The sequence below is a fragment of the Heterodontus francisci genome, unplaced genomic scaffold (genome assembly GCF_036365525.1).
Source record: "Heterodontus francisci isolate sHetFra1 unplaced genomic scaffold, sHetFra1.hap1 HAP1_SCAFFOLD_420, whole genome shotgun sequence".
NCBI lineage: Eukaryota > Metazoa > Chordata > Chondrichthyes > Heterodontiformes > Heterodontidae > Heterodontus > Heterodontus francisci.
Window position 1 is genome coordinate 936,977 of NW_027141975.1, and position 12,208 is coordinate 949,184.

Sequence of the window (12,208 nt, forward strand, 5' to 3'; positions counted from 1 at the left end):
GAGGGGTTGCCTTAGTTTGAGCTGCTGCCTTCGTTTGAGAAGTTGCCTTAGTTTGAGGGGTTGCCTTAGTTTGAGAGTCTGCCTTAGTTTGAGGGGTTGCCTCAGTTTGAGGGGTTGACTCAATTTGAGGGGATGCCTTAGTTTGAGGGGTTGCCTTAGTTTGAGGTGTTACCTTAGTTTGAGGGTTTGCCTTAGTTTCAGTGGTTCACTTAGTTTGAGGGGTTGCCTTAGTATGAGGGGTTGTCTTAGTTTGAGGGAATGCCTTCGTTTGATCTGCTGCCTTAGTTTGAGTGTCTGCCTTAGTTTGAGGGGTTGCCTTAGTTTGAGCGGTGGCCTTAGTTTGAGAGTCTGCCTTAGTTTGAGTTGTTGCCTCAGTTTGATGGGTTTCCTTAGTTTGAGTTTCTGACTTAGTTTGAGGGGTTGCCTTAGTTTGAGCTGCTGCCTTAGATTGAGGGGATGCCTTAGTTTGAGGGGTTGCCGAAGTTTGATGGGTTGCCTTAGTTTGTGAGTCTGCCTGAGTTTGAGACGTTGCCTTAATTTGAGGGGTTGCCTAAGTTTGAGGGGTTGCCTCAGTTTGAGCTGCTGCCTTCGTTTGAGGTGTTGCCTTTGTTTGGGGGGTTACCTTAGTTTGAGCTGCTGCCTTAATTTGAGGGGTTGCCTTAGTTTGAGCTGCTGCCTCATTTTAAGAGTCTGCGTTAGTTTGAGGGGTTGCCTTAGTTTGAGGGGTTGCCTCAGTTTGAGAGTCTGCCTTAGTTTTAGGGGTTGCCTTAGTCTGAGGGGTTGCCTTAGTTTGACGGTCTGCCTTAGTTTGAGGGGATGCCTTAGTTTGAGGGGTTGCCATAGTTTGAGAGTCTGACTTAGTTTGCGGGGTTCCCTTAGTTTGAGGGTCTGCATTAGTTTGAGGGGATGCCTTAGTTTGAGGGGTAGCCTTAGTTTGATGGCTTGCCTTCGTTTGAGCTGCTGCCTTAGTTTGAGGGGATGCCTCAGTTTGAGGGGTTGCCTTAATTTGAGGAATGCCTTTGTTTGAGCTGCTGCCTTAGTTAGAGTATCTGCCTTAGTTTGAGGGGTTGCCTTAGTTTGAGCGGTGGCCGTAGATTGAGATTCTGCATTAGTTTGAGGGGTTGCCTTAGTTTGTGGGGTTGCCTTAGTTTGAGGGGTTGCCTTAGTTTGAGGGTTTGCCTTAGTTTGAGCTGCTGCCTTAGTTTGAGAGTCTGCCTCAGTTTGAGGGGTTGCCTTCGTTTGAGGGGTTGCCTTCGTTTGAGAGTCTGCCTTTTTTTGAGGGGTTGCCTTAGTTTGAGGGGTAGCCTTAGTTTGAGAATCTGCCTTAGTTTGAGGGGTTGCCTCAGATTGTGGGGTTGACTCAGTTTGAGGGGTTGCCTTAGTTTGAGGGGTTGCCTTAGTTTGAGCTGCTGCCTTCGTTTGAGAAGTTTCCTTAGTTTGAGGGGTGCCTGAGTTTGAGGTGTTGCCTTAGATTGAGAGTCTGCCTTAGTTTGAGGGATTGCAGTAGTTTGAGGGGTGGCTTTAGTTCGAGGGGTTGCCTTAGTTTGAGGGGTTGCCTTAGTTTGAGCTGCTTCCTCAGCTTGACGGGATGCCTTAGTTTGAGTGGTTGTCTTTGTTTGAGAGTCTGCCTTATTTTGAGGAGCTGCCTTAGTTTGACGGGTTGCATCAGATAGAGAGTCTGCCTTAGTTTGAGGGGTCGCCTTAGTTTGATGGGTTGCCTTAGTTTGAGAGTCTGCCTTAGTTTGAGGGATTGATTTAGTTTGAGGGGTTGCCTCAGTTTGAGCTGCTGCCTTCGTTTGAGGGGTTGCCTTTGTTTGGGGGGTTACCTTAGTTTGAGCTGCTGCCTTAATTTGAGGGGTTGCCTTAGTTTGAGCTGCTGCCTCATTTTAAGAGTCTGCGTTAGTTTGAGGGGTTGCCTTAGTTTGAGGGGTTGCCTTAGTTTGAGAGTCTGCCTTAGTTTGAGGGGTTGCCTTAGTTTGAGCGGTGGCCTTAGTTTGAGAGTCTGCCTTAGTTTGAGTTGTTGCCTCAGTTTGATGGGTTTCCTTAGTTTGAGTTTCTGACTTAGTTTGAGGGGTTGCCTTAGTTTGAGCTGCTGCCTTAGATTGAGGGGATGCCTTAGTTTGAGGGGTTGCCGAAGTTTGATGGGTTGCCTTAGTTTGTGAGTCTGCCTTAGTTTGAGACGTTGCCTTAATTTGAGGGGTTGCCTAAGTTTGATGGGTTGCCTTAGTTTGAGAGTCTGCCTTAGTTTGAGACGTTGCCTTAATTTGAGGGGTTGCCTAAGTTTGAGGGGTTGCCTCAGTTTGAGGTGTTGCCTTTGTTTGGGGGGTTACCTTAGTTTGAGCTGCTGCCTTAATTTGAGGGGTTGCCTTAGTTTGAGCTGCTGCCTCATTTTAAGAGTCTGCGTTAGTTTGAGGGGTTGCCTTAGTTTGAGGGGTTGCCTCAGTTTGAGAGTCTGCCTTAGTTTGAGGGGTTGCCTTAGTCTGAGGGGTTGCCTTAGTTTGACGGTCTGCCTTAGTTTGAGGGGATGCCTTAGTTTGAGGGGTTGCCATAGTTTGAGAGTCTGACTTAGTTTGCGGGGTTCCCTTAGTTTGAGGGTCTGCATTAGTTTGAGGGGATGCCTTAGTTTGAGGAGTAGCCTTAGTTTGATGGCTTGCCTTCGTTTGAGCTGCTGCCTTAGTTTGAGGGGTTGCCTCAGTTTGAGGGGTTGCCTTAATTTGAGGAATGCCTTTGTTTGAGCTGCTGCCTTAGTTAGAGTATCTGCCTTAGTTTGAGGGGTTGCCTTAGTTTGAGCGGTGGCCGTAGATTGAGATTCTGCATTAGTTTGAGGGGTTGCCTTAGTTTGTGGGGTTGCCTTAGTTTGAGGGGTTGCCTTAGTTTGAGGGTTTGCCTTAGTTTGAGCTGCTGCCTTAGTTTGAGAGTCTGCCTCAGTTTGAGGGGTTGCCTTCGTTTGAGGGGTTGCCTTCGTTTGAGGGGTTGCCTTTTTTTGAGGGGTTGCCTTAGTTTGAGGGGTAGCATTAGTTTGAGAATCTGCCTTAGTTTGAGGGGTTGCCTCAGATTGTGGGGTTGACTCAGTTTGAGGGGTTGCCTTAGTTTGAGGGGTTGCCTTAGTTTGAGCTGCTGCCTTCGTTTGAGAAGTTGCCTTAGTGTGAGGGGTGCCTGAGTTTGAGGTGTTGCCTTAGATTGAGAGTCTGCCTTAGTTTGAGGGATTGCTGATCACCCTGTTTCCGGGGTAACTGACTGCCCTGTTTCCGGGGTAACTGACTGCCCTGTTTCCAGGGTAACTGATTGCCCTGGAAACTGGGCAGTCAGTTACCCTGGAAACTGGGCAGTCAGTTACCCCGGAAGCAGGGCAGTCAGTTACCCTGGAAACAGGGCAGACAGTTCCCCCGGAAACTGGGCAGTCAGTTACCCTGGAAACAGGGCAGTCAGTTACCCCGGAAACTGGGCAGTCAGTCACCCTGGAAACAGGATAGTCAGTTATCCCGGAAACAGGGTGATCAGTTACCCTGGAAACAGGGCAGTCAGTTACCCCGGAAACAGGGCAGTCAGTTACCCTGGAAACAGGGCAGTCAGTTCTCCCGGAAACTGGGCAGTCAGTTACCCTGGAAACAGGGCAGTCAGTTACCCTGGAAACTGGGCAGTCAGTTACCCCGGAAGCAGGGCAGTCAGTTATCCCGGAAAAAGTGTGATCAGTTACCCTGCAAACAGGGCAGTCAGTTACCCCGGAAGCAGGGCATTCAGTTACCCTGGAAACAGGGCAGTCAGTTTCCCCGGAAACTGGGCAGTCAGTTACCCTGGAAACAGGGCTGTCAGTTACCCCGGAAACAGGGCAGTCAGTTACCCCAGAAACAGGGCGGTCAGTAACCCTGGAAACAGGGCAGTCAGTTACCCCGGAAACAGGGTAATCAGTTATCCTGACAACAGGGCAGTCAGTTACCCTGGAAACAGGGCAGTCAGTTACCCCGGAAACATGGCAGTCAGTTACCCTGGAAAGAGGGCAGTCAGTTATCCCGGAAACAGGGCAGTCAGTTATCCGGGAAACAGGGTGATCAGTTACACTGGAAACAGGGCAATCAGTTACCCTGGAAACAGGGCAGTCAGTTACCCCGGAAACAGGGCAGTCAGTTACCCTGGAAACTGGGCAGTCAGTAACCCTGGAAACAGGGCAGTCAGTTATCCCGGAAACAGAGTCATCAGTTACCCTGGAAAAAGGGCAGACAGTGATCCCGGAAACAGGGCAGTCAGTTACCCCGGAAAAAGGGTGATCAGTTACCCTGGAAACTGGGCAGTCAGTTAACCTGGAAACAGGGAAGTCAGTTACCCCGGAAGCAGGGCAGTCAGTTACCCTGGAAACAGGGCAGTCAGTTCCCCCGGAAACTGGCAGTCAGTTACCCTGGAAACAGGGCAGTCAGACACCCTGGAAACAGGTTAGTCAGTTACCCCGGAAACAGGGTGATCAGTTATCCTGGAAACAGGGCGGTCAGTTACCCCGGAAACAGGGCAGTTTTTTACCCTGGAAACAGGGCACACACTTATCCCGGAAACAGGGTGATCAGTTACCCTGGAAACAGGGCAGTCCGTTACCCCGGAAACAGGGCGGTCAGTTACCCTGGAAAGAGGGCAGTCATTTATCCTGGAAACAGGGAGGTCAGTTTCCCAGGAAATAGGGCGGTCAGTTATCCTGGAAACAGGGCGGTCAGTTACCCCGGAAACAGGGAGATCAGTTACCCCAGAAACAGGGCAGTCAGTTACACTTGAAACAGGGCAGTCAGTTATCCTGGAAACAGGGTGGTCAGTTACCCTGGAAACAGGGTGGTCAGTTACCCCGGAAACAGGCAGATCAGTTATCCTGGAAACAGGGCTGTCAGTTACCCCGGAAACAGGGCAGTCAGTTACCCCAGAAACAGGGCGGTCAGTAACCCTGGAAACAGGGCAGTCAGTTACCCCGGAAACAGGGTAATCAGTTATCCTGGCAACAGGGCAGTCAGTTACCCTGGAAACAGGGCAGTCAGTTACCCCAGAAACAGGGCAGTCAGTTACCCTGGAAAGAGGGCAGTCAGTTATCCCGGAAACAGGGCAGTCAGTTATCCGGGAAACAGGGTGATCAGTTACACTGGAAACAGGGCAATCAGTTACCCTGGAAACAGGGCAGTCAGTTACCCCGGAAACAGGGCAGTCAGTTACCCTAGAAACTGGGCAGTCAGTAACCCTGGAAACAGGGCAGACAGTGATCCCGGAAACAGGGCAGTCAGTTACCCCGGAAAAAGGGTGATCAGTTACCCTGGAAACTGGGCAGTCAGTTAACCTGGAAACAGGGAAGTCAGTTACCCCGGAAGCAGGGCAGTCAGTTACCCTGGAAACAGGGCAGTCAGTTCCCCCGGAAACTGGCAGTCAGTTACCCTGGAAACAGGGCAGTCAGACACCCTGGAAACAGGTTAGTCAGTTACCCCGTAAACAGGGTGATCAGTTACCCCGGAAACAGGGCAGTCAGTTACCCCGGAAACAGGGCAGTCAGTTATCACGGAAACAGGGCGGTCAGTTACCCCGGAAACAGGGCAGTCATTTACCCGGAAACAGGGTGATCAGATTTCCTGGAAACAGGGCAGTCAGTTAGCCTGGAAACAGGGCAGTCAGTTACCCCGGAAGCAGGGCAGTCAGTTACCCTGGAAACAGGGCAGTCAGACACCCTGGAAACAGTTTAGTCATTTACCCCGGAAAAAGGGTGATCAGTTACCCCGGAAACAGGGCAGTCAGTTCCCCTGGAAACAGGGTGATCAGTTACCCTGGAAACAGGGCAGTCAGTTACCCCGGAAACAGGGCAGTCAGTTACCCTGGAAACAGGGCAGTCAGTTTCCCCGGAAACAGGGTGATCAGTTATCCTGCAAACGGGGCAGTCAGTAAGCCTGGAAACAGGGCATTCAGTTACCCCGGAAACAGGGCAGTCAGTTACCCTGTAAAAAGGGCAGTCAGATATCCCGGAAACAGGGCAGTCAGTTCTCCCGGAAACAGGGCAGTCAGTTATTCCGGAAACAGGGTGATCAGTTACCCTGGAAACAGGGCAGTCAGTTAATCTGGAAACAGGGCGGTCAGATATCCAGGAAACAGGGCAGTCAGTTATCCTGGAAACAGGGCGGTCAGTTACCCCGGAAACAGCGAGATCATTTACACCGGAAACAGGGCAGTCAGTTACCCTGGAAACAGGGCAGTCAGTTACCCTGGAAACAGGGTGGTCAGTTACCCCGGAAACAAGGTGATCAGTTATCCTGGAAACAGGGCGGTCAGTTACCCCGGAAACAGGGCAGTCAGTTACCCCAGAAACAGGGCGATCAGTAACCCTAGAAACAGGGCAGTCAGTTACCCTGGAAACAGGGTGATCAGTTATCCTGGCAACTGGGCAGTCAGTTACCCTGGAAACAGGGCAGTCAGTTATCCCTGAAACAGGGCAGTCAGTTATCCCAGAAACAGGATGATCAGTTACCCTGGAAACAGGGCAGTCAGTTACCCCGCAAACAGGGCAGTCAGTTACCCTGGAAACAGGTCAAACAGTTATCCTGGAAGCAGGGCATTTAGTTACCCGGAAACAGGGTGATCAGTTACCCAGGAAACAGGCCAGTCAGTTACCCTGGAAACAGGGCAGTCAGTTATCCCGGAAACAGGGCAGTCAGTTACCCCGGAAACAGGGCAGTCAGTTACCCTGGAAAAAGGACAGTCAGTTATCCCGGAAACAGGGCAGTCAGTTATCCCGGAAACAGGGTGATCAGTTACCCTGGAATCAGGGCAGTCAGTTACCCCGGAAACTGGGCAGTCAGTTACCCTGGAAACAGGGCAGTCAGTTACCCTGGAAACAGGGCAGTCAGCTTCCCCGGAAACAGGGTGATCAGTTATCCTGGAAACAGGGCAGTCAGTAAGCCTGGAAACAGGGCATTCAGTTACCCCGGAAACAGATCAGTCAGTTACCCTGGAAAAAGGGCAGTCAGATATCCCGTAAACAGGGCAGTCAGTTATCCCGGAAACAGGGCTGTCAGTTACCCTGGAAACAGGGCAGTCAGTTACCCCGGAAACAGGGCAGTCAGTTACCCTGGAAACAGGGCAGTCAGTTCTCCCGGAAACAGGGCGGTCAGTTATCCCGGAAACAGGGTGATCAGTTACCCTGGAAACTGGGCAGTCAGTTACCCTGGAAACAGGGCAGTCAGTTATCCAGGAAACAGGGCAGTCAGTTATCCTGGAAACAGGGCGGTCAGTTTCCCAGGAGATAGGGCGGTCAGTTACCCCGGAAACAGGGAGATCAGTTACCGTGAAACAGGGCAGTCAGTTACCCCGGAAACAGGGCAGTCAGTTGCCCCAGAAACAGGGCGGTCAGTAACCCTGGAAACAGGGTGATCAGTTATCCTGGCAACAGGGCAGTCAGTTACCCTGGAAACAGGGCAGTCAGTTATCCCGGAAACAGGGCAGTCAGTTACCCTGGAAACAGGGCAGTCAGTTATCCCGGAAACAGGGCAGACAGTTATCCCGGAAACAGGGTGATCAGTTACTCTGGAAAAAGGGCAGACAGTTAACCCGGAAACAGGGCAGTTAGTTATCCCGGAAACAGGGTGATCAGTTACCCTGGAAACAGGGCAGTCAGTTACCCTGGAAACATGGCAGTCAGTTATCCCGGAAACAGGGTGATCAGTGTTCCTGGAAACAGGGCAGTCAGTTACCCCGGAAACAAGGCAGTCAGTTACCCTGGAAACAGGGCAGTCAGTTCTCCCGGAAACTGGGCAGTCAGTTACCCTGGAAACAGGGCAGTCAGTTACCCTGGAAACTGGGCAGTCGGATACCCTGGAAACTGGGCAGTCAGTTACCCTGGAAACAGGGCAGTCAGTTACCCCGGAAGCAGGGCAGTCAGTTATCCCGGAAAAGGTGTGATCAGTTACCCTGCAAACAGGGCAGTCAGTTACCCCGGAAGCAGGGCATTCAGTTACCCTGGAAACAGGGCAGTCAGTTACCCCGGAAACTGGGCAGTCAGTTACCCTGGAAACAGGGCAGTCAGTTTCCCCGGAAACTGGGCAGTCAGTTACCCTGGAAACTGGGCAGTCAGTTACCCTGGAAACAGGGCAGTCAGTTACCCCGGAAACTGGGCAGTCAGTCACCCTGGAAACAGGATAGTCAGTTACCCCGTAAACAGGGTGATCAGTTACCCCGGAAACAGGGCAGTCAGTTCCCCTGGAAACAGGGCAGTCGGTTACCCTGGAAACAGGGCAGTCAGTTATCCCGGAAAGAGGGCAGTCAGTTTTCCCAGAAACAGAGTGATCCATTACCCTGGAAACTGGGCAGTCAGTTACCCTGGAAACAGGACGGTCAGTTACCCTGGAAACAGGGCAGTCAGTTCTCCTGGAAACAGGGTGATCAGTTACCCTGGAAAGTGGGCAGTCAGTTACCCTGGAAACAGGGCAGTCAGTTATCCTGGAAACAGGGCAGACAGTTATCCTGGAAAGAGGGTGGTCAGTTACCCCGGAAATAGGGCGGTCAGTTGTCCTGGAAACAGGGCGGTCAGTTACCCCGGAATCAGGGAGATCAGTTATCCCGGAAACAGGGCGGTCAGTTACACTGGAAACAGGGCAGTCAGTTTCCCTGGAAACAGGGCGGTCAGTTATCCAGGAAACAGGGCAGTCAGTTATCCTGGAAACAGGGCAGTCATTTATCCTGGAAACAGGGCCGTCAGTTTCCCAGGATACAGGGAGGTCAGTTATCCTGGAAACAGGGCGGTCAGTTACCCCGGAAACAGGGAGATCAGTTACCCCGGAAACAGGGCAGTCAGTTACCCTTGAAACAGGGCAGTCAGTTATCCTGGAAACAGGTTAGTCATTTACCCCGGAAACAGGGTGATCTGTTACCCCGGAAACAGGGCAGTCAGTTACCCTGGAAACAGGGCAGTCAGTTATCACGGAAACAGGGCGGTCAGTTACCCCGGAAACAGGGCAGTCATTTACCCGGAAACAGGGTGATCAGTTTTCCTGGAAACTAGGCTGTCAGTTAGCCTGGAAAAAGGGCAGTCAGTTATCCCGGAAACTGGGCAGTCAGTTACCCTGGAAACTGGGCAGTCAGTTACCCTGGAAACAGGGCAGTCAGTTACCCCGGAAACTGGGCAGTCAGTCACCCTGGAAACAGGTTAGTCAGTTACCCCGGAAACAGGGTGATCAGTTACCCCGGAAACAGGGCAGTCAGTTCCCCTGGAAACAGGGCAGTCAGTTACCCTGGAAATAGGGCAGTCAGTTATCCCGGAAAAAGGGCAGTCAGTTATCCTGGAAACAGGGTGATCAGTTACCCTGGAAAGTGGGCAGTCAGTTACCCTGGAAACAGGGCAGTCAGTTATCCTGGAAACAGGGCAGACAGTTATGCTGGAACGAGGGTGGTCAGTTACCCCGGAAATAGGGCGGTCAGTTGTCCTGGAAACAGGGCGGTCAGTTACCCCGGTATCAGGGAGATCAGTTATCCCGGAAACAAGGCGGTCAGTTACCCTGGAAACAGGGCAGTCACTTTCCCTGGAAACAGGGCAGTCAGTTAACCTGGAAACAGGGCGGTCAGTTATCCAGGAAACAGGGCAGTCAGTTATCCTGGAAACAGGGCAGTCATTTATCCTGGAAACAGGGCGGTCAGTTTCCCAGGAAACAGGGCGGTCAGTTATCCTGGAAACAGGGCGGTCAGTTACCCTGGAAAAAGGGAGATCAGTTACCCCGGAAACAGGGCAGTCAGTTACCCTTGAAACAGGGCTGTCAGTTAGCCTGGAAAAAGGGCAGTCAGTTATCCCGGAAACTGGGCAGTCAGTTACCCTGGAAACTGGGCAGTCAGTTACCCTGGAAACAGGGCAGTCAGTTACCCCGGAAACTGGGCAGTCAGTCACCCTGGAAACAGGTTAGTCAGTTACCCCGGAAACAGGGTGATCAGTTACCCCGGAAATAGGGCAGTCAGTTCCCCTGGAAACAGGGCAGTCTGTTACCCTGGAAACAGGGCAGTCAGTTATCCCGGAAAAAGGGGAATCAGTTTTCCCGGAAACAGGGTGATCCGTTACCCTGGAAACTGGGCAGTCAGTTACCCTGGACACGGGGCGGTCAGTTACCCTGGAAACAGGGCAGTCAGTTATCCTGGAAACAGGGTGATCAGTTACCCTGGAAAGTGGGCAGTCAGTTACCCTGGAAACAGGGCAGTCAGTTATCCTGGAAACAGGGCAGACAGTTATCCTGGAAAGAGGGTGGTCAGTTACCCCGGAAATAGGGCGGTCAGTTGTCCTGGAAACAGGGCGGTCAGTTACCCTGGAAACAGGGCAGTCAGTTTCCCTGGAAACAGGGCAGTCAGTTAACCTGGAAACAGGGCGGTCAGTTATCCAGGAAACAGGGCAGTCAGTTATCCTGGAAGCAGGGCAGTCATTTATCCTGGAAACAGGGCGGTCAGTTTCCCAGGAAACAGGGCGGTCAGTTATCCTGGAAACAGGGCGGTCAGTTACCCCGGAAACAGGGAGATCAGTTACCCCGGAAACAGGGCAGTCAGTTACCCTTGAAAGAGGGCAGTCAGTTATCCTGGAAACATAGTGGTCAGTTACCCTGGAATCAGTTTGGTCAGTTACCCCGGAAACAGGCAGATCAGTTATCCTGGAAACAGGACTGTCAGTTACCCCGGAAAAAGGGCAGTCAGTTACCCCAGAAACAGGGCGGTCAGTAACCCTGGAAACAGGGCAGTCAGTTACCCCGGAAACAGGGTGATCAGTTATCCTGGCAACAGGGCAGTCAGTTATCCCGGAAACAGGGTGATCAGTTACACTGGAAACAGGGCAGTCAGTTACCCCGGAAACAGAGCAGTCAGTTACCCTGGAAACAGGGCAGTCAGTTATCCCGGAAACAAGGCAGTTAGTTATCCCGGAAACAGGGTGATCAGTTACCCTGGAAACTGGGCAGTCAGTTACCCTGGAAACCGGGCAGTCAGTTACCCCGGAAACAGGGCAGTCAGTTACCCTGGAAACTGGGCAGTCAGTAACCCTGGAAACAGGGCAGTCAGTTATCCCGGAAACAGGGTGATCAGTTACCCTGTAAAAAGGGCTGACAGTTATCCCGGAAAAAGGGTGATCAGTATCCCTGGAAACTGGGCAGTCAGTTACCCTGGAAACAGGGCAGTCAGTTACCCCGGAAGCAGGGCAGTCAGTTACCCTGGAAACAGGGCAGTCAGACACCCTGGAAACAGGTTAGTCATTTACCCCGGAAAGATGGTGATCAGTTACCCCGGAAACAGGGCAGTCAGTTCCCCTGGAAACAGGGCAGTCAGTTACCCTGGAAACCGGGCAGTCAGTTATCCCGGAAACAGGGCAGTCAGTTATCACGGAAACAGGGCGGTCAGTTACCCCGGAAACAGGGCAGTCATTTACCCGGAAACAGGGTGATCAGTTTTCCTGGAAACAGGGCCGTCAGTTAGCCTGGAAAAAGGGCAGTCAGTTACCCCGGAAGCAGGGCAGTCAGTTATCCCGGAAACAGGGTGATCAGTTACCCTGGAAACAGGGCAGTCAGTTACCCCGGAAACAGGGCAGTCAGTTACCCTGGAAACAGGGCAGTCAGTTTCCCCGGAAACAGGGTGATCAGTTATCCTGCAAACAGGGCAGTCAGTAAGCCTGGAAACAGGGCATTCAGTTACCCCGGAAACAGGGCAGTCAGTTACCCTGTAAAAAGGGCAGTCAGATATCCCGGAAACAGGGCAGTCAGTTCTACCGGAAACAGGGTGATCAGTTACCCTGGAAACAGGGCAGTCAGTTATCCCGGAAACAGGGCAGACAGTTACCCTGGAAACAGGGCAGTCAGTTCTCCCGGAAACAGGGCATTCAGTTATCCCGGAAACAGGGTGATCAGTTACCCTGGAAACAGGGCAGTCAGTTAATCTGGAAACAGGGCGGTCAGATATCCAGGAAACAGGGCAGTCAGTTATCCTGGAAACAGGGCGGTCAGTTACCCCGGAAACAGCGAGATCAGTTACCCCGGAAACAGGGCAGTCAGTTACCCTGGAAACAGGGCAGTCAGTTACCCTGGAAACAGGGTGGTCAGTTACCCCGGAAACAAGGTGATCAGTTATCCTGGAAACAGGGCGGTCAGTTACCCCAGAAACAGGGCGATCAGTAACCCTGGAAACAGGGCAGTCAGTTACCCTGGAAACAGGGTGATCAGTTATCCTGGCAACAGGGCAGTCAGTT